We start from the raw sequence: 20201 nt of genomic DNA on the forward strand, positions 1-20201 counted from the left end.
AAAAAAAAAAGGAGGGGGAGGGAGGAGGGGGTAACCTATAAGTTTGAATAATAAATAGTAAACACTATTCAAACACATGGAAAAAAGATGTAGGAAGCCAGACTTCCTAAATCCATGCCCTTGGGCTTAGGATGCCTAACTCATCCAATCTCAACTCTTGAAATAAACACCCCCTAAAACGACGGGAAACATAATATTTTTGTTTTGTTCCATGTGGCCTTTTTCTTTTTATTTTGTGAGTTGAACTTCATATGTCAAGTAACATATAAATGGTATAACTACATGTTTAAATATGTTGGGAAAACAATCCTTATTTTTAAATTTTTTATTTTTGAAATTTAATCACTTGTTTTAAAAAACACACCTCAAATTTCTTCATCAAATTCTAAAACAAAAAGAAAAATGAACTTTTAAAAACTATTCATTTTACTTTTTAAAATTTTGCATGGTACTTATAATAAAGAAGGAAGAAAGTAGGTAATAAGGGGAAAAGATATAATTATTATCCAATGGAGCATTAATGATATGAAAACTATGGTATAAAAAACTTCCTTTTATATGTGGAAGGTGGTGTGTTTATAGATTTAACTTTTAAGAACTAAAATTTTATAGATTACTTTTAATAACTAAAATGAAAAAATAAATTATCAAAATTTAAGAAAAATTATTTTAAATGATAAAATTGTTAAAAATATTTATAAATAATAATAAAATTATCACAGCTTATTTGTAATAAATTTTTATAGATAGTAAAATTTTACTATATATATATATTTGTTAATTTTCTTATATTTGAAAATAACCTAAAATTTAATATGAATAGTGTTGGGTTTTAGCAAAATATTAGAAGTGCAGTTGTCGCCATAAAAATGATTTAGGAAAGTCATGGACTTGTCCTACATTGAAAAGGTTTAGGAAAGTCATGCGTCTACATTGAAAAGGTTTAGGAAAGTCATGGGCTCCAAACCTATAAATAAAGTTCATGCGTTTGGTTTCGTTCCCAATAAAAAACATTTAAGTTTGAGTGTATTAACTCTAGTTAAATTTTCTTTATATATTCTCTAGTTTGAGAGTGAAAAAATGATGTGAGTAGTATAAAAGTACTTTGAGAGAGTGTTCTCCTAATTGGGATTTGGGAGAGAATTGTTCTATTTGATTGTAACAATTTATCAAATAGTGGATTTTCTTTTGATGGGTCGTGGTTTTTACCTAAATGATTGTGTTTTCAATTTTATTGTTTTTTTCAATTCCTCTATTATTTTTCTGGCCTGTTCCTACTGTAGAAGTGGGAGGTATTTTCAAACAAATAGGATCGTTTTCTATTTTTTCTTTTTTTCCTTTTTTTTTTCTCTTTTTGTTTTGGTCGAGAAGCTTCTTGGTGTAATTGCAATGCCACGTAGCTGCTGCTCTCATGGCCGTCGTCTTCTCCATTTGTACTGTTTTGTAGCTTTCTCTCTGTCTTTCACATGGGGATTTCGTTAACCCCAACCTCAAGGTTTAAGGTAAGCTGCTTCTTTCAAATTCCTCTTTCGCATTTAATTTCTTCCACTTTCTGTGCTATTTATTACATATCCCTTTGTTCTTGAGCTAAACTACCCAACAGAATGCTCCTTTCTGTTCATGTTCTTCTAACCCGTTTCGGTAATTATTGGGAAGTCGATTCGAGCTCATAGTAGTTCATTGTTTCAAATCGATTGAATTTCTGTGATTGAATGAAATCAAGTTCATCCAAAATCAAATGGCCCCTGAAACTGAAAGGGTTTTATTTGAGGAATTTCTGAACCCCTTTTGGTTTATTTGATGTTATGAGAGTTTGTTTGGGGTTGGAAGGGTTCTGTTTGTGCACTTTTCTAACTTTATTTTACTCATTTTTCATGTGGGGTTTGGGGATACCTTTGTTTAATACCCTATAAATATTTGGGGCTTTGAAGAGGATTCCCACATCGCTTAGCTACACTAATGAGATATCCTATATATACAGCATACTGGATGCAGAAAACCGTCCCTTCGGGGACATCCGATAAATTTGGAACGATACAGAGAAGATTAGCATGGCCCCTGCGCAAGGATGACACGCACAAATCGAGAAATGGTCCAAATTTTTTTTTTCTCCTTTTGCCCTTTCTACCATAATATACCCTTGGTTGATTATAATGGCCATAAAAATTTTCTGCTAACTTTGTGTTTGGATGAGAGATCTTGTGAGAATTCTTTTTCCCCTGCTTATTTGATTTGCAATTTGCTCTTGCAAAGTTATTACATTGCTCAACCATTTACTTATTTTATTCCAAAACTCATGAAGAAGAGTTTTCTCAAATATTTACTTCGATTGAAAGTTTGAAACAGACCTTTAAAGGCAAACTAATTTGAGGTTGAATGTATTTGTCTTAGAAAGAGGAAAACGAGGGAGGAAAGGCACTACTTTGTATTAATTGGGGTTGTACACTGAAATAAGTCACTTTCAGCTACTCGTGAAAAGGTTTAAATATTATTTTGGTTTCTGAACGTTTAAACAAAGTTCGATGCTCCAAATATCTTTATACTCTTTGTGTTTTTGACTCTGAGAAGGCAGACAAGTTGAAGCAATCTCTTCCACCAGGTTAGTTTCACTTTTTTTCATAACTAACATTGCAATGATATATTCCAAGTGGCTATAACTGTAGGTTAGTAAAGATCTTTAAATGGATGGTTAGATTTCATAATTTGTTTTTTTGATAGCCTGCTGAGTTAATTTCTGTGAGTTCCAATGTACTATACTATATAGACTTTAGTTTGAAGATTAGCTTGAACATGGCTTAAGATTTGGGCATAACATATATGGAAAGAGGGAGCCTTTGGATGAGTATGATTGAACCTTTTTTTGTAGATAATCTGCTTTCAGTTCTTTAGTTACAGCTCTAGCTGTAAAGGGCTGGACATCGAACCTATAGTAGAAATTCCACTTCACTTGCAAAACTTGGTTGCCTCTCAAAGAAATATTGATGTTCGATAGAGAGAAGATTAGCATGGCCCCTGCACAAAGATGACATGCAAAAATCGAAAAATGGTCCAAATTTTTTCCCTTTTTCCCTGGTCCTATATCATATTCCCTAGATACCCCAGTGGATTAAATTGGTCATAGAATTGTCCCTTTTTGCCCTTTGGTCCTATATGATATTCCCAAGATACCCTTGTTGATTAAAATGGTTGTAAAATTGTTCAGCTAACTTCATGTTTTGGATGAGAGATATTGTGAGTCTTTTTCCCTCTACTAACTTAATTTGCTTTCAATTTGTTCTTGCAAATTTATTAAATTACTCAACATTCCTTATGCTTCTTTTCTCCAAAATATATTTCATCTAAAAAGATTTATTGAGAGACCTTTCAAGGAAAAATGAGATTTTCTTTTTCTTTATTTTACCCTCTCCAAGTTATTAAAGCAGGTGGATTCTATTGTTTTTTCATTATTCCACTACATACAAATTCTCTCTTACCCATTAGAGAGGAAGTATATTTGTGTTTGGAAGAGAAAAAATAGGAAGGGAAGAAACTACTTCGTATCTCTTATATTATTGCTAGGCTGATTTAAATAGTTCGATTCTATATATTTAAAATATCTTATAAGAATAATATCACATCATATCATAAAACATCCAACCTTGTAAAAAAAAGAGAATTTGAACTCAACAAATCCACGTTGTCTCATTAAAATAATTTTACTCACTCTAGTGCTTGAATTTCAAGAATAATTGTTTTTCAAGATAGAATAGATAATCTTTTAGTGTAGACGATAAGCAAGTGGGAGAGAAAATGAAGCTATTGTATAGCTAAGTGCTTATTGTTTAGAAGAAACTACATGATTGTGTAGGTTTTACTAAGCGATCGTTTAGTAAAAGGTGGACAATCGTTTAGAAAAACACGGTACACTATGCGATCGTTTAGGAAAGCTAAGTAATCGTTTAAGGACTAGCGTGCAATCGTTTAGGCGCGAGGTGTGCGATCGTTTAGGCACTAAGCGACTATCGAATAGGCTCTTAACTTATGCGATCATTTACATTTCCACACCGATGCCCAAATTTTTCGAATCTTGTAAAATGAAACTAATTTTTATTTTATTCTTCGGTTACCATAACCGAAGGGGCTGCTCCCACTAACGCACATTCGAGAGAAATTTTAGGTCAATTATCATATAATTAACCAATTTAATAATTAATAAATATAATCATATTATCTTCTTATTCTATAGTTTGATATCACATATCTACTATAGTAATTTCTCCTCTACTTGATATAAATCATATTTATATCTAATTTTCTCCAAAATAATGTATCTCATATATTTAGTTAATTATATCATATATAATTAACCAGTTCAATTATATCATATATAATCGAACTTCCCTTTGTCAATTTGAACATTTCAAATTAACCCAAATACTGATTCTCGACTTTATCCAAGCTACCTAGGGGATCTAATGGATCTGTGGCTCGAAGCTCCAACGGTTCGTGAATAGTTGATTAAACTCTTTAGTCACGAGATCTACCATCCGTTAACTGTCAGGCATTCCACTAAAAACCAACAGCTGGACTCTTCTTACCACAGATATATTTCTATGTCCATCGGATATAACCAATCATGAGTATGATGACCTTTCACAGATGCTCGTAAGTATAACTGGGTCAATTTACTGTTTTGTCCCTGTAGTTACATCTCACTCCTAAACTATCACTGATTCTTCTAATGAATAATACAACATTGTCCAACTATGTGTGAACACCTCTCGGTCCAAGAGAAGGTGTGTGGCGCCACATCGTTCAAGCCCTGAAATCAGTCCTTAAGGGAGTTATCTATCTACTTACCCCTGCTTCGAGGAAGGAGCGAATTTCATCTTGTGTAGCTGAGTTCCCAGCTCCCAAATCAGACAAATTCCCAAAATAGTAGGTTTGAATCGGCGACCTGGTCACTTGCATCCATACAAATGAAAGGACTTCCCTCAATGGCAGGAGTTCCCAACTCATTCAGGATTGAGGTCATGTTATCTATGGTCATTCTAGTGAAGTGAAGTCTCTGTCATGAACGGTATTATATAATGAGATGTTAACACTTCGTGGCCAAGTCTTATACAAACTCTTTGTATAGGACACCACTGCTCGCATGTCCCCAACACAAATGATCAGGATGAGACCATATGTGACAAGTCACAACACTTGTGACTATTCCACAAAGCGGGTCGCATCCGTAGCATTACTAGGATAAAGTTTCCCTCCTATATCCATATGCTACAGACCATTTTGGTTATCACTCAAGACATGATCCACTTGTATGTTACCACATACATGCTTAAGTTACACATAGATAACTAGAGATTTTATGTTTATTGATTTGTGGTAAAGCAAATAAAACATGCAACTGAGCAAAATACAAGATGTGAAGTAAAATATCATATATTATACAATGCAAGCATTCGTACAAACTGTTTACAAACTAGAGGACACAATACTTTAGGACATCAACCCCAACAATTTCCCACTTATCCTAAAGTGAAGGGGGGTGTACATTAAAACTATTACAAAACAATAAACTAGGGCATAAAAGCCCAGTACAAAAAAATCTCCCACTTGCCCTAGTCCAGCCACGGGCGATCCTGTAGACCCATGCTCCGTAGGTGACCCTCAAACACTGTAGTCATGAAAGCCTTCATAAACGGGTCAGCAATATTGTGCTCTGAAGTGATCTTTGTGACAATCACGTCCCTTCGATGCATTATCTCGCGGATCAGATGATACTTTCGCTTTATGTGTTTTCCGCGCCTGTGACTTCTCGACTCCTTGGAGTTCACCACTGTTCCACTATTATCACAATATAGGGTAATGGGCCTAGACATATCTAAAATGACTTTTAGTTCTGTCAAGAACTTCCGGTGTCAGACGATCTCCTTAGCAGCTTCGCAAGTTGCTACGTACTCTGCCTCCATAGTGGAGCCGGCGATGCACCCCTAATTAGTGCTTCGCCACACTACAGCTCCTCCGTTACGAGTAAAGACTGACCCTGATGTTGACTTACGAGAGTCCTTATTAGTCTGAAAAACAGAATCTGTGTATCCTGTAAGGATCAAATCCCTAGAATCATACACAAGCATGTAGTTCCTCGTTCTTCGAAGATACTTGAGGATGTTCTTCACTGCGGTCCAGTGACCCTGGCCTGGGTTAGACTAATACCTACTGACTATGCCTACAACGTAGTAGATGTCTGGACGAGTACAGAGCATCGCGCACATCAAACTGTTAATGGTAGACGCATGTGGGACCTGTCTCATCTCCTCAACCTCTTGAGGCGTCTTAGGACACATGTCCTTAGACAAAGTGGATTCATGCCTGAACGGCAGTAGGCCCCTCTTGAAGTCCTGCATCGAGTATTTGAGCAACATCTTGTCAATGTACGATGCCTGAGACAGTGCTAGCACTTTGTTCTTACAATCCCGAAAGATCTGTATACCAAGAACAAACTGAGCTCCTAAATCTTTCATTTGGAATTGGGTCGTAAGCCATTTGCTAGCCATTTCTTAACTGCAGTCGACCTACATCATTCCCAATGAGTAGTATATCGTCTACGTACAAAACTAAGAAAACTATTGAAGCATTGATGATCTTCATGTAGACACAAGATTCATCAACGTTTTGGTCAAAGCCATACGACTTGATCACAGTATCAAACCGTATGTTCCAAGATCGAGACGTCTGTTTCAGTCCATAAATGGATCGATTCAGTTTGGAAACCTTTTTCTCTTGACCTTGGGCTATGAATCCCTAGGATTGCACCATGTAAATGGTCTCCTCAAGATTGCCATTCAGAAAGGCCGTCTTGACATCCATTTGCCAGATCTTATAATTATAATAAGTTGTAATGGATAGAAGGATGCGGATCGACTTTAACATAGCAGTAGGCGAGAAAATCTCCTCATAGTCGACTCCCTCTACCTAGGTATAATCTGTTGCCACAAGTCGAGCCTTGAAAGTCTGTACCTTCCCATCAGCACCCCGTTTGCACTTATAGATCCATTTACAACCTATAGGTCTTACCCCATCAGGCTGATCTACAAGATCCCATACTGAGTTGAAGTACATTAACTCCATCTCGAGATCCATGGCCTTGATCGATTCATCCCGATCAACATCCTCCATTGCCTTCTGATAAGACAACGGATCCTTAACATTGTCATATGCTATCATAGCAAGGATTTCCGTGAAACCTAGATAGCGAACGGGTGGGTTCGCAACCCTTTCACTACGTCGAGGTTCCCTCAACTCTTAAGGTGGAACCGACCTACTAGATGAACTCCCATAAACAACTCTCGCTGATATAGCAAGCTCTTCAACAACTCTTATTGAAGTTTCAGTAGTTGCATTGGAAAGCTCACGCAACATGCTTTACTTCGTGGACTGTGTTCCCTTATATGATCCTCCTCTAGGAAAGTAGCGTTCGTTGAAACAAACACCTTATTTTCCATCGGATCATAAAAATAACCCCCTCGTGTACCTTTGAGGTAGCCTACAAAGAGGCATAACCTCGATCGTGGTTCCAACTTCTTGGGATTAGCCTCAAGCACATGTGCAGGGCAACCCCAAATGCGGAAGTGACGTATAGCTTTATGCCTGTTCCACAACTCCAGAGGTGTTCTCGCAACACTCTTAGAGGGAACACGGTTGAGTATGTATATCTGTCTCTTATACACATCTAGATGTGTATAAGAGACAGTTCCACAACTCCAGAGGTGTTCTCGCAACACTCTTGGAGGGAACACGGTTGAGTATGTATATCATAGTCTCCACTGCGAAACCCCAAAACGAGTTCAGTAAGAAAGCGTAACTCATCATCGAGCGAACCATGTCTAACAAAGTCCTATTTCTCCTCTCCGCTACACCATTTTGTTGAGGTATACTCGGCGTTGAGAGTTGAGAAACGATTCCATATTCTATCAAATAGTCCTGGAATGCTGAGTCCAAAAACTCTCCACCTCGATTCGATCGAAGTGTTTTAATCCATCTATCCAATGCATTTTCAACTTCAGCCTTGAACTCTTTGAACTTTTCAAAGGATTCATACTTTCGTTGGATAAGATAAATATACACATACCTGGAGTAATCATCAGTAAAACTGATAAAATACTCATAACCACCAGGGGCTCGCACATTTATAGGACCACAAAGGTCAGAATGTACTAACTCAAGAGGCCCTTTGGCTCTATAACCTTTTCCAGTAAAAGGTCGTTTAGTCATCTTACCTTCAAGGCAAGACTCATACACTGGTAAAGAATTTTCTTCTAACTTACTTAGAAGTTCATTCTTCACCAATCTCTCAATCCTGTTGAGATTGATGTGCCCTAAACGTAGATGCCAAAGTTGGGAATTTTCTTTTGGAGAAATACGTCGACGTTTTGATTGAGTTATGGTAGTTCTAAACAATTCAATATCATGGAGGGAATTAATGGCTAATGGCCTTAGCACATATAAATTTGATTCTAGATTTGCAGTACAAATAAAAACACCATCTTTATTAATAAACGCTTTATCCACATTAAAAGAGATAGTATATTTACATTGCAATAAACACTTTACAGAAATAAGGTTTCTCTTTAGTTTGGGAATAATATATACATCATTCAAAACAAGAAACCTATTCTGTAAAGCTAATTGGAGCCCTCCTACTGCCACAGCTGAGACGACGTGTCGATGCCTACTCGCATCGTCATCTCACCAATCTCCAAATGTCGTCAAGATCTAATCCCTTGAAAATAAGAACAAACGTGGTTAGTGGCACCCGAATCAGTTATCTAGGCAGAATCATCATTTTCCACTAAACAAGTTTCAAGTACAAGTAAATCATATTTACCTTTATCGGCCTTGGCCTTAGCCTTGACTGCTTTCTTCTCGTTTAGATAGCAAGGATAGTTCCTTTTCTAGTGTCCATCTTGGTTGCAGTGGGAACACTTTCCCTTTTCAACTGGTGGATGCCTTCTTGGGGCGACAGTCGGTGGGTTAGCAGGCGCCTTCCTTTTTCCCTTACCACCCTTCTTCTTCTTCCCCTTGGCAGAGTTAGAAGTAGAAGGTGCAGACTTCGTTCCTGAGGTCGAACCTCTACGGAACGTCCTAGAGGATGAAGCAACATTTGCCTCACCCTTCTTCCTATCCTTACTTTTCAGTAAACATTGGTAGGTTTACAACTCGTTGATGAGAGTTGTAAGGTTATATTTCACTTTGTTAAGAATCACATTGCTAACAAAGTGTAGGAAACTCTCCGGCAAAGAATGCAGGATTATGCTAATTGAAGGATCTCTTGACGAAGAGCATCCACCAAGAATGTATATGAAATTCTTTGCAACAATGAAATTGGAATATTAGAACCTGGCTCTGATACCAATTGAAGGATCTCTTGACGAAGAGCATTCATGAGCGCGTTCGGATCTTTTCGATTTCACCGTGACCGAAATACAACATATACATTCTAACATACAATTATGCAAATAAACAGTAATTAACGGCATGCTTTGAACACTAAAGAATAAGGGAAAGAGTTCTCATACCAGTTGAAGACCCTTTTCAAGCTTTAGAACTCAGATGCAATGGCAGAACCTCCACTCGTACTCTATCGCCCAGCAAATGCATCATCTGCAGCAGCACGATCAATCACGAACAAATGAACGTAGCGGGGACGACACCACCAAAATGAAGCCCTTGGTATTCTCGGAGTGAGAACCCAAAGTGTGGTCTTTGGTGAGTTTGGTAGAGGTTGGAGAATGAACTAATCGTGTAGACGATAAGTAAGTGGGAGAGAAAAGGAAGCTATCGTATAGCTAAGTACTTATCGTTTAGAAGAAGTTACACGATCGTGTAGGTTTTACTAAGCGATCGTTTAGTAAAAGGTGGACGATTGTTTAGAAAAACACGACATACAATGCGATCATTTAGGAAAGATAAGCGATCGTTTAAGGACTCGGTGCGATCGTTTAGGCGCGAGGTGTGCGATCGTTTAGGCACTGAGCGACTATCGTATAGGCTCTCGACTTATGAAGATCGTTTACGTTTCCCATCGATGCCCAAATTTTTCGAACTCTTGTAAAATGAAACTGATTTTCATTTTATTCTTCGGTTACCATAACCGAAGGGTTGCTCCCACTAACGCACGTCCGAGAGGAATTTCAGACCAATTATCAATATAATTAACCAATTTAATAATTAATAAATATAATCATATTATATTCTTACCCTATAGTTTGATACACATATCTACTATAGTAATTTTTCCTCTATTTGATATAAATCATATTTATATCTAATTTTCTCCAAAATAAAGTATCTCGTACATAATTAACCATTTCAATTATATCATATATAATCGAACTTCCTCTTGTCAAATTTGAACATTTCAAATTAACCCAAGTACTGATTCTCGACTTTATCCAAGCTACCCAGGGGACCTAATGGACCTGTGGCTCGAAGCTCCAACGGTCCGTGAATAGTTTGACTAAACTCTTTAGTCACGAGATCCACCATTCGTTAACTGTCAGACATTTCACTAAAGACCAACAGTTGAACTCTTCTTACCACAAATATATTTCTATATCCATCGGATAACCAATCATGAGTATGATAACCCTTCACATATGCTCGTAAGTACAGCTAAGTCAATTTACCGTTTTGCCCTTGTAGTACATCTCATTCCTTAAGTACACTGATTCCTCTAATGAACAATACAACATTAGTCCAACTATGTATGAACATTTCTCGGGCCAAGAGAAGGTGTGTGGCACCACAATCGTTCAAGCCCTGGAATCAGCCCTTAAGGGAGTTATCTATCTACTTATCTCTACTTCGGGGAAAAGAGTGAATTCCATTTTGTGTAGTTGAGTTCCCAACTCCCAAATCAGACAAATCCCCAAAATGGTAGGTTTGAATCGGCGACCTGGCCACTCACACCCATACAAATCAAAGGACCGCCCTCAATAGCAGGAGTTCCCAACTCACTCAAGATTGAGGTCATGTTACCTATGGTCATCCTAGTGCAGTGAAGTCTCTATCATGAACGGTGGTATATAACGAGACGTTAACACTTTGTGGTCATGTCTTATACAAACTCTTTGTATAGGACGCCCCCGCTTGCATGTCCCTAACACGAATGATCAAGATCAGACCATCTGTGACAAGTCAAAACACTTGTGACAATTCCACAAAGTAGGCCGCATCCGTAGCGTTATCAATATAAGGTTTCCCTCCTATATCCATATACTACAGACCATTTTGGTTGTCACTCAAGACATGATCCAGTTGTATGTCACCACATACATGCTTAAGTTACATACAGATAACCAAGGATTTTATGTTTATTGGTTTGTGGTAAAGCAAATAAAACATGCAACTGAGCAAAATACAAGATATGAAGTAAAATATCATATATTATACAACACAAACATTCGTACAAACTATAGGACACGAGACTTTAGGGCATCAACCCCAACAGATAGTTGTTTTTCTATTATGGTGTCACAAGAGATGAAGCACCTTAATCTGGTTGGCCTTATGGACAATAGAGGTGGCTGGAATGTTGATATGATGTGGTCATCCTTTCATTGGGATGACGTCGAGGCTATTCTTCAAATCTTGTTGTCTTTGCAAAGACATGACTGACAAGATTATTTAGTGCGCAGAGTATTTTAATTATTTAGTTTTAATGAAATCTCTTAATTTACATTTTTTATTTGATTCTATTAAGTTATGTCTTTTTAAATTTCATGCATGCATATATGTATGTAATAATGGCCTATCTTGAGTCCTAGGGAGTCAGGTCGTTACATCACAATTCTATACATGGCTAAATTTTCAAATGAATTTACTGATTAGATTTTTTTTAGATGGATGATTGCATTTTGATTTTTAAATTTTGGAAAAAAAAAATTAAATTTTACAAAAAAAAAAAAGTAAGATAAGAAAAATATATAAAATCTTGGTATTAATCTGCCCGAAAATTCATTGATCTCAATGTTAATTTGCTCGAGATTAATATCGAGAATTTATATATTTCTCCTATCTTACCTAATTTTTTAAAATTATTTTAATATTTTCCAAAATTTTAAAAATAAAATCAATCACTTGAGATCTATTTAAAAAATCATTTGGATAATTGGTAAATTGATTTGGAAATAGAAATTAGGCTAAAGATTTAAAAATTAGGTAAGATTTGATATGATATTTGGTAAAGAAAATCAATTTGGAGAAAATTTAAAAGTATATAAGATTTGGTATAAAATTTGGTAGATTACATAAATTTTCGAAAAAAGAGTAGAAGCTCTGTGTTTAATATGTCAAGGTGTATGGGAAAATGCCAAATACGCCAAAACATTGATAAGTTAGAAAAAAAAAAGTTAATTTTTAACTATACGTCGATGGTCAATCTTGTTCGATATAGATCGAGAAAAACTATTTAAACCCGTTTTGTAAGATGAATACTTCAACATGTTATTTTTGAAAATTTCTCAAAAAAAAAAAAAAAAAAAAACAAACAAACAAGTATCTATCATAAAGTGGCACTTGACTCTACAAGAAAAAAATTTCTTACGTGATTGAATTGGAAACTTAACCGAGCCAAGGTTGTAAATTGAAACACTTATTTAAACTTAAGATTTAAATTGGTGAATTGGAAAGTCATGGTTAGAATTGATACAATCTACCAAGTTGGAAGTTTAAATTTATGAAATTGAAAGTTTAGAGTTAAAATTGATAAAATTTGACCAATAGTAGATTTAACTTGATTAAATTAAAAGATTAGGATTAAAATCGATACAAATTATTCAAGTGTCTCGTACCACTTGAAATTTTTTTTTTATTATGTAATGAATTGAAATTCATTTTTCTTGTAACATGTGAATGGTGTAAGCACATGTTTAAATATGTTAGTAAAACAATAATTTAGGCTTATTCGATAACAATTGGGTCTTTAGTTTTCTATTTTTTGAAATTCAAGTTTGTTTTCTTGCAATTTTCATATTATGGTTTTTATATCTTTTAAAAAAAAAATATTAATTTATTTTTCAAATTCTAAAAACAAAAATAAATTTTCTAATATTTTGAGTCTTCAAAACAATTTTTAGTTTTAATAAACACTAATAGAAAGTAAACAACAAAACAAAAAAATTCACAAGGAAAAACGGATATTATAATTTTTTTTTTAATTAAAAAAGAAAAATGAGAAAAAGTTCCAATTCATTGCTTCCCAGGGTAGCATTGTTCATATTTCCTAAATCCAAGGCTTGCCATGAAAGCATCATTTAAGAATTACTTGGGGTCCATAAAATAAATTAATATATCATTTAATAACGTGTTAAATTATGAAGGAGGTGTTAAATCATAAATTAATATATTTCATTTAATAACATGTTATGTTAAATTATGAATGATGTGTTAAATTATGAATGAGAGTGGTAGTTACTATAGTAAATTTTTTTTTCAAAAAAATGGAATTCTTTCAACGTATCGACTTTTCACGGGGGTCCTAAGCCTCGAATGGGTCCGACTCCGATCCCGACTCTCCAAAATGAGAAATGAGGTAGGGACAGGGGATGGGGAATCTTCCTCCGTCCCGTCCCTATTCCATTGCCAACCCTAAAATGCATTTAAAGATCATATTTCATAACTTTTCAACTTAAAAGTACATGGATTAAAATGGAACAGTATAACGGCTATATTTGAACAAGCGATCGTTGCAAATAATCAGATTTAAAATATTAACAGATAAATTTTAATAAAAGTCTGATAGATTTTATTATATTTGAATAATAGATTTTATTATATTTAAAATTCTATAAAAAGGTTGGTATAGTTAAATATTATCGTTAAAAGTGCTAATGATGGTAAAAAGACCAAAATAATATTTTAAGTTTGTTTTTTGTTTTGGTCGAGAAGCTTCTTGGTGTAATTGCAATGCCACGTAGCTGCTGCTCTCATGGCCGTCGTCTTCTCCATTTGTACTGTTTTGTAGCTTTCTCTCTGTCTTTCACATGGGGATTTCGTTAACCCCAACCTCAAGGTTTAAGGTAAGCTGCTTCTTTCAAATTCCTCTTTCGCATTTAATTTCTTCCACTTTCTGTGCTATTTATTACATATCCCTTTGTTCTTGAACTAAACTACCCAACAGAATGCTCCTTTCTGTTCATGTTCTTATAACCCGTTTCAGTAATTATTGGGAAGTCGATTCGAGTTCATAGTAGTTCATTGTTTCAAATCGATTGAATTTCTGTGATTGAATGAAATCAAGTTCATCCAAAATCAAATGGCCCCTGAAACTGAAAGGGTTTTATTTGAGGAATTTCTGAACCCCTTTTGGTTTATTTGATGTTATGAGAGTTTGTTTGGGGTTGGAAGGGTTCTGTTTGTGCACTTTTCTAACTTTATTTTACTCATTTTTCATGTGGGGTTTGGGGATACCTTTATTCAATACCCAATAAATATTTGGGGCTTTGAAGAGGATTCCCACATCGCTTAGCTACAGATTCCTATATATACAGCATACTGATGCCGAAAACCGTCCCCTTGGGGACATCCGATAAAATTGGAACGATACAGAGAAGATTAGCATGGCCCCTGCGCAAGGATGACACGCACAATCGAGAAATGGTCCAAATTTTTCACCCTCCCACTTTATAACTCGCTTTCAATAATGACACGCACAAATCGAGAAATGGTCCAAATTTTATTTTTTTCTCACCCTCCACTTTATAACTCGCTTTCAATAATGACACGCACAAATCGAGAAATGGTCCAAATTTTTTTCTCACCCTCCACTTTATAACTCGCTTTCAATAATTGGCGGTGCTAAGGTTTAAATCTTATTTTAGTCTTTAAACTTTTAAATTATTATATCTTAGTCTCTAAACTTCTAAAATGACCCTTTTAATCATATTTTAGTATTTAGTTTTATTTTAGTCTTTAAACTTTTAAATTATTATATCTTAGTCTCTAAACTTCTAAAATGACCCTTTTAATCATTTAACTTTTAAGATTGTTTTTAACTCACTTTCAATAATTGGCGGTGTTAAGGTTTAAATCTTATTTTAGTCTTTAAACTTTTAAATTTGTCATATCTTAATCTCTAAACTTCTAAAATGATCTTTTTAATCATTTAACTTTAAAGATTGTTGGATTTTTGTATGTGAACTTTTGTCTATTTTAGTCTCTAAACTTTAAGGAAAAAAGAGATCATTTAGGTTCTTCTATTCTACTTATCTATCTTAAATATGTTTTGTCCGATGTTCTATTGTATTTGGCTTGAAATCATATGTTTGTATTAACATGCTAGTACAAATATTTGAAAGTTTAAACAACACATTAATTTACTAAAGTTAAAACAAAAATAAGATCAAGATAGTTATTTTTTGAAAGTTCATGAACTAATATAGACATTTTAAAAGATTAGGGATCAAAATAGAATAACTTTGAAAGTTCAACGACTAAAATGGAAAATTTTAAATGTTTAGTGACCGAAATAGAAAAAATTTAGAAGTTTAAAGACCGAAGTAGGATTTAACCTCAGCGTAGACTTGGGAACCAAGATAGGTTCGGCTAGCTAAATTAAAGAGAAATATTGTAAATTTAGTTGACTATGAAGTCACCAAAGTAAAATATCTTATGTTTTTCATACATCAAATGTTACAGGGTTGTCTCATAACCTTTCAGTTTGATCTAATTCAGAATAATGGTATGAAATTATTCCTGTAGCTTGGAACCATGTGATTTCTTTGGGGACATCCAATAAAATTGGAACGATACAGAGAAGATTAGCATGACCCTGTGCTAGGATGATATTCACAAATCGAGAAATGGTCCAAATTGTTTTTCCCTTTTTGCCCTTTGGTCCTATGGTTATAGAATTGTCCCTTTTTGCCTTTTAGTCTTATATCATATTCTCAAGATAACCCTGTTGATTAAAATGGTTATAAAATTGTTCAGCTAACTTCATGTTTTGGATGAGAGATCTTGTGAGACTTTTTTCCTCAACTAACTTAATTTGCTTTCAGTTTGCTCTTGCAAATTTATTAAATTGCTCAACATTCCTAATGCTTCTTTTCTCCAAAATATATCTCATCTAAAAAATTTACTGAGACTGAAACAGATCTTTCAGGGAAAAGTGAACTTTTCTTTTTCCTTATTTTTCCCTCTCCAAGTTATTAAAGCAGGGTTCTATTGTTTATTCATTATTCTACTACATACAAATTTTCTCTTACCCATTAGAGAGGAAGTATATTTGTGTTTGGAAGAGAAAAAATAGGATGGGAAGAAACTACATGGGAGGCTTTTGGAGCAAGGAGTTGGTTGTTATAGTCCAGGTTATTATAATTGGGTTATAATAGTTTGTGTTTGGGTATAGATTATTTTAGTTTGGGTTATAATAGTTTGTGTTTGAGGTGTATACTATTTTAGTTTGAGGAGAATATAGAAAAATGATTAATGTAAAATAGTAAAAACTGTAGCAAATAGGAGTTTTGAAATAGTATTTATTGTACCAAGAGGTGGTTATAGTAGTCTTATAATAGTATTTGCCCCAAACACCCCTTTAGTATTTTTTATATTATTGCTAGGTTGATTTAAGTAATTCAATTCCTCATGGTGAAAGAGAAATATCTAAAATCTGTTATAAGAATAATTTCACATAATATCATAAAATACATAACCTTGTATAAATGAGAGATATGAGCCCAACAAATTCATGTTGACGCATTAATACAATTTTGCTCACTCTAGTTCCTGAATTTCAAGAATAATTGTTTTCCAGGATAGAACAAATAACCTTTCTAATGGAAGCTACACCTCATCCCACAAGATCCAACGATCTCTATTTTGTGGAATAAACTGAACTAGAACGAATTTATAAAAAGGAAATAAGTTTTATAGGAGAAAAGTGCTTATGAAAAAGTGAAGTTCCAATTTAGAGAAGAGACATATTTATAGACTAATTCATGGTCATTTGGATAGTCATATCTCTTCTTCAAGTTGGTTAATACTTGAAAATACATATTCATTCATGAAAAAATACAACTCATGGAATTGAAAGGATATGCCCCTAAATAAAGAGTCGCATACACTTTATTCCAACAAAAATATAGTGTTATAAGGAAATAATTCACTTTCAATATTGTGTCTATAAATCTGGGAATCATTATAGGTTGGCTTAGCTAAACCAAAGGTGTAAATGTGTAAATTATAAATTTAGATGTATTTAAAGTCATGCATATATCATGGTGGTCACTTACCTAGAAAGTAAAATATCATATGTTTTTCAGCATCAAATGTTATGGGTTGTCCTATGACACTATTCTTGTGGCATATACTCTAGCATGAACCTTCACTATAAAATATATATATATATATATGTGTGTGCGCGCACGCGTGCGCGCAAGATAAGCGGTTGAGTATAGTCCTCAACAATGAGCTTTGTTTATATTCTTTATTTTATTTGTTAAAAGATCATCATTTAAATTGATCCTTCTCAGAATAATGGTATGAAAGTATTTGGGTAGAGGTAGCTTTCTGTTATTGATAAGATATGAAACTAGGCTTAAAATGGCCTGCTGGAGTTATTTTCTCCTAGTTCTCAGATACTTTGTTTTCTATATAACATGCTTTCATTTATTTATAGTGTGTTCCAGCTTAAAGGGGCTTGACCTGGGGCGCAAAACTTGACCAATCCCACATCTGTAAGGAACACCAATTATATATCCTATATATACAGCTTAGAGTAGTTATAATATCATCCCTTTGAGGACATCCAATAAAATTGGAACGATACAGCTTAGCAAAGGCATATCATAATCAGAAGGCAGATGCAAAAACAGAACAGGGTAGAATCTGCAACAGTTGCTCAGATCATTTGGATCCATTTCCTTCATTTTCAGCTTCTGGGTATTGGAATTTTCTTCTGAATCTGTGTTTGAAAGCTTGACTTTCAGTTTGGTTTTTCTTTGCTTTGCTTTTGTGCTGTGGTTGTTATTGTATTGGGGAAGTTGTAATGGAGAAGAGTGATGCAGGTTTTTCTTCTTCTTCCTTCTGTTCTGTCATTGTAAACAGGGAAAAATTCAGAGAGATTGAAACTTTGAGATTGGGTTGCAAAATGAAAATGAAGTTGTGGCTTGTTTTAGTGAAGAAGAAGAATGGAGAACAAAAGGAAAAAGTGACACAAAATCTTACAAGAACAGATGTCAGAAAGGAGTTAGTTATTCTATTTTTCTTGACAAAAGGTTGCTTTCCCATCTGTTAAAGAAACTTTGAAAAAAAAAAAATAAAACTTCCAACTTTAGAGAATTAGAACTTATGGCTTTCATAACTATATTTTGATTTTTGAAAACTAAACTTATACATACTCTTTTTAACACCCGACTAAATAAAATTTAGGGTCTTCTACATATATAGCTTAAATCAATGAAAGTTAGAATCGACAAAAAGTTTCAAAGAAGAAAATAAGGTATATTTGATATATATTGTATTATTTATTTGAAATTTCTAGATATAAATTAGGGTATATTTGATAAATGCATGACAATTTGTATAATATATCGTCTAATATACTGAACAATAAATGTGATGTATATTTATATTTTTCAGTATCTTTGTAAATGCACCAAGAAAATGAACCATGGTATATACAATGTATATTTATATTTTTCAGTATATTATCAATATATTTGACAATGACATATACTCAAGATCTCAATAGAGAGATGATCGATTTTTAACTAAGAATATAATAGAAAATAAATGACAACTCCTAAAATGAAGAAAACATTCGTTTGAAATAACCAAATTTATAAATGATGTCGATTTAAATAATTTGAAAATTATTAATGAGAGATAATATAATTGTTAATGTTTTAAAAAATGAAATATGATATATTTTTTATTTTAAAATATTAGAGTCTATTCAAATGTTAAACATGTTTCAAAATGTTGCAGAAATCTAATTATGATAGTTAAACATGTTAGAGTCTATTCAAAAGTTAAACATGTTTCAATGACATAAATTTCAAAATGTTCCCAAAGCTTCTTTGTAAGCTTGCAATATGTGGTTGCAGTCGTAGTGGAATCTTTCCTCTCTTCAAATTGGTCATCTTCTTCTTTGTTTTTTTGTTCTACTCGGATTTTTTTGTCCTAAAATCTCGTAATTAATTTATTATTTAATAATTATTTAATTTGATTATTTTATATATAATATTATAATATTCATTTTAGTTAATATCCAAGATTATTAAATGTAATATTGAACAAAATGTGAACGATATATGGGTGGATTATTTTCAAGAAATAACATAAAGGATCTATAATATGTGGATAAGGTTGGGTGTCTTATCCTTATGACACTATAAATATGACCCACTTTGTAATTGTTACAAGCAATTTGATCCAAATCATTCATGTGGAGAGATGTGAGTGGGGATATTTTGAATAAGAAAATATTTAATCTCTTTTTAATTTGAGAGTAATATTTCATCTAATGATCATATGTGACTCGATCTCAACTCTGAAAGGGTGTTTGGGACACCAAATTGAGTTATAAAGGCCAAAGTTAATGTGTTGGAGTTGTGAAGTTTGTGTTTGAGGTGTAGAGTTGCAAGATGAAATCCCTCAATATATGTGCAAAATAGAGAAAGAGTTAAAGATGGAGTTCCTTCATAAATGTGCAAATTTCAATAGTGTTTACTATTGAAGATGAGATGTTTAATACCAATTAATGAAATTGGTGGGCCAAACACCTTTTGAGTGATCTATGAATTCTTGGATGTGAGGGTTCGCCATTTAATTTGCATAGGTGAGAATGATTCTAGTAGTCGATGCAATAGGCCTACCAATTGAGGGACTTAACCAAACGTAATTTCACAATATGGAATTCACTCATTCTCATATAGGATAAGTAGATGAGTAATATTCTTACGTGCCAATTTTGGGATGAAAAATGAGGTCTCACTCTTTCACTAGCTCAGGAGATACTTGGTTTATGGTTGGATCATAAATATATTGTTTATTAAAGGATTCGTGGTATTTAAGGTTCAAGATATAATTACAGATGTTTTACACAACTATAATTACAAGCAACTCATGAAAAATCGACTTGTTTGTAATGATTATATACATGGATTCAACTTGTTCTAGGATGCATAAGAGTGCAACTATTCGTCTATAGCAAA

General features: G+C 33.9%; 1 long non-coding RNA gene and 4 other non-coding genes across 6 annotated transcripts; all 5 read left to right on the top strand.

The window, feature by feature from the left end:
* Positions 1-1299: 1299 nt before the first annotated feature.
* Positions 1300-18381, top strand: LOC120072817. Of its 2 annotated transcripts, XR_005480601.1 has the most exons (4): positions 1300-1502; positions 1982-2599; positions 13933-14063; positions 17663-18381. It is a non-coding gene; the product is annotated as an uncharacterized LOC120072817 (long non-coding RNA). The 2 variants fall into 2 exon arrangements; XR_005480602.1 differs by lacking the exons at positions 13933-14063; positions 17663-18381 and adding an exon at positions 2867-3802 and having other exon boundaries at positions 1303-1502.
* LOC120074841 lies at positions 2002-2104 on the top strand. The gene has a single exon (XR_005481119.1). It is a non-coding gene; the product is annotated as a U6 spliceosomal RNA (small nuclear RNA).
* Positions 2956-3058, top strand: LOC120074848. Its single transcript, XR_005481126.1, has one exon. It is a non-coding gene; the product is annotated as a U6 spliceosomal RNA (small nuclear RNA).
* LOC120074842 lies at positions 14554-14655 on the top strand. Its single transcript, XR_005481120.1, has one exon. It is a non-coding gene; the product is annotated as a U6 spliceosomal RNA (small nuclear RNA).
* Positions 15759-15860, top strand: LOC120074844. The gene has a single exon (XR_005481122.1). It is a non-coding gene; the product is annotated as a U6 spliceosomal RNA (small nuclear RNA).
* Positions 18382-20201: the final 1820 nt, after the last annotated feature.

Source organism: Benincasa hispida, chromosome 3 (assembly GCF_009727055.1).
Source record: "Benincasa hispida cultivar B227 chromosome 3, ASM972705v1, whole genome shotgun sequence".
Taxonomy (NCBI): Eukaryota; Viridiplantae; Streptophyta; class Magnoliopsida; order Cucurbitales; family Cucurbitaceae; genus Benincasa; species Benincasa hispida.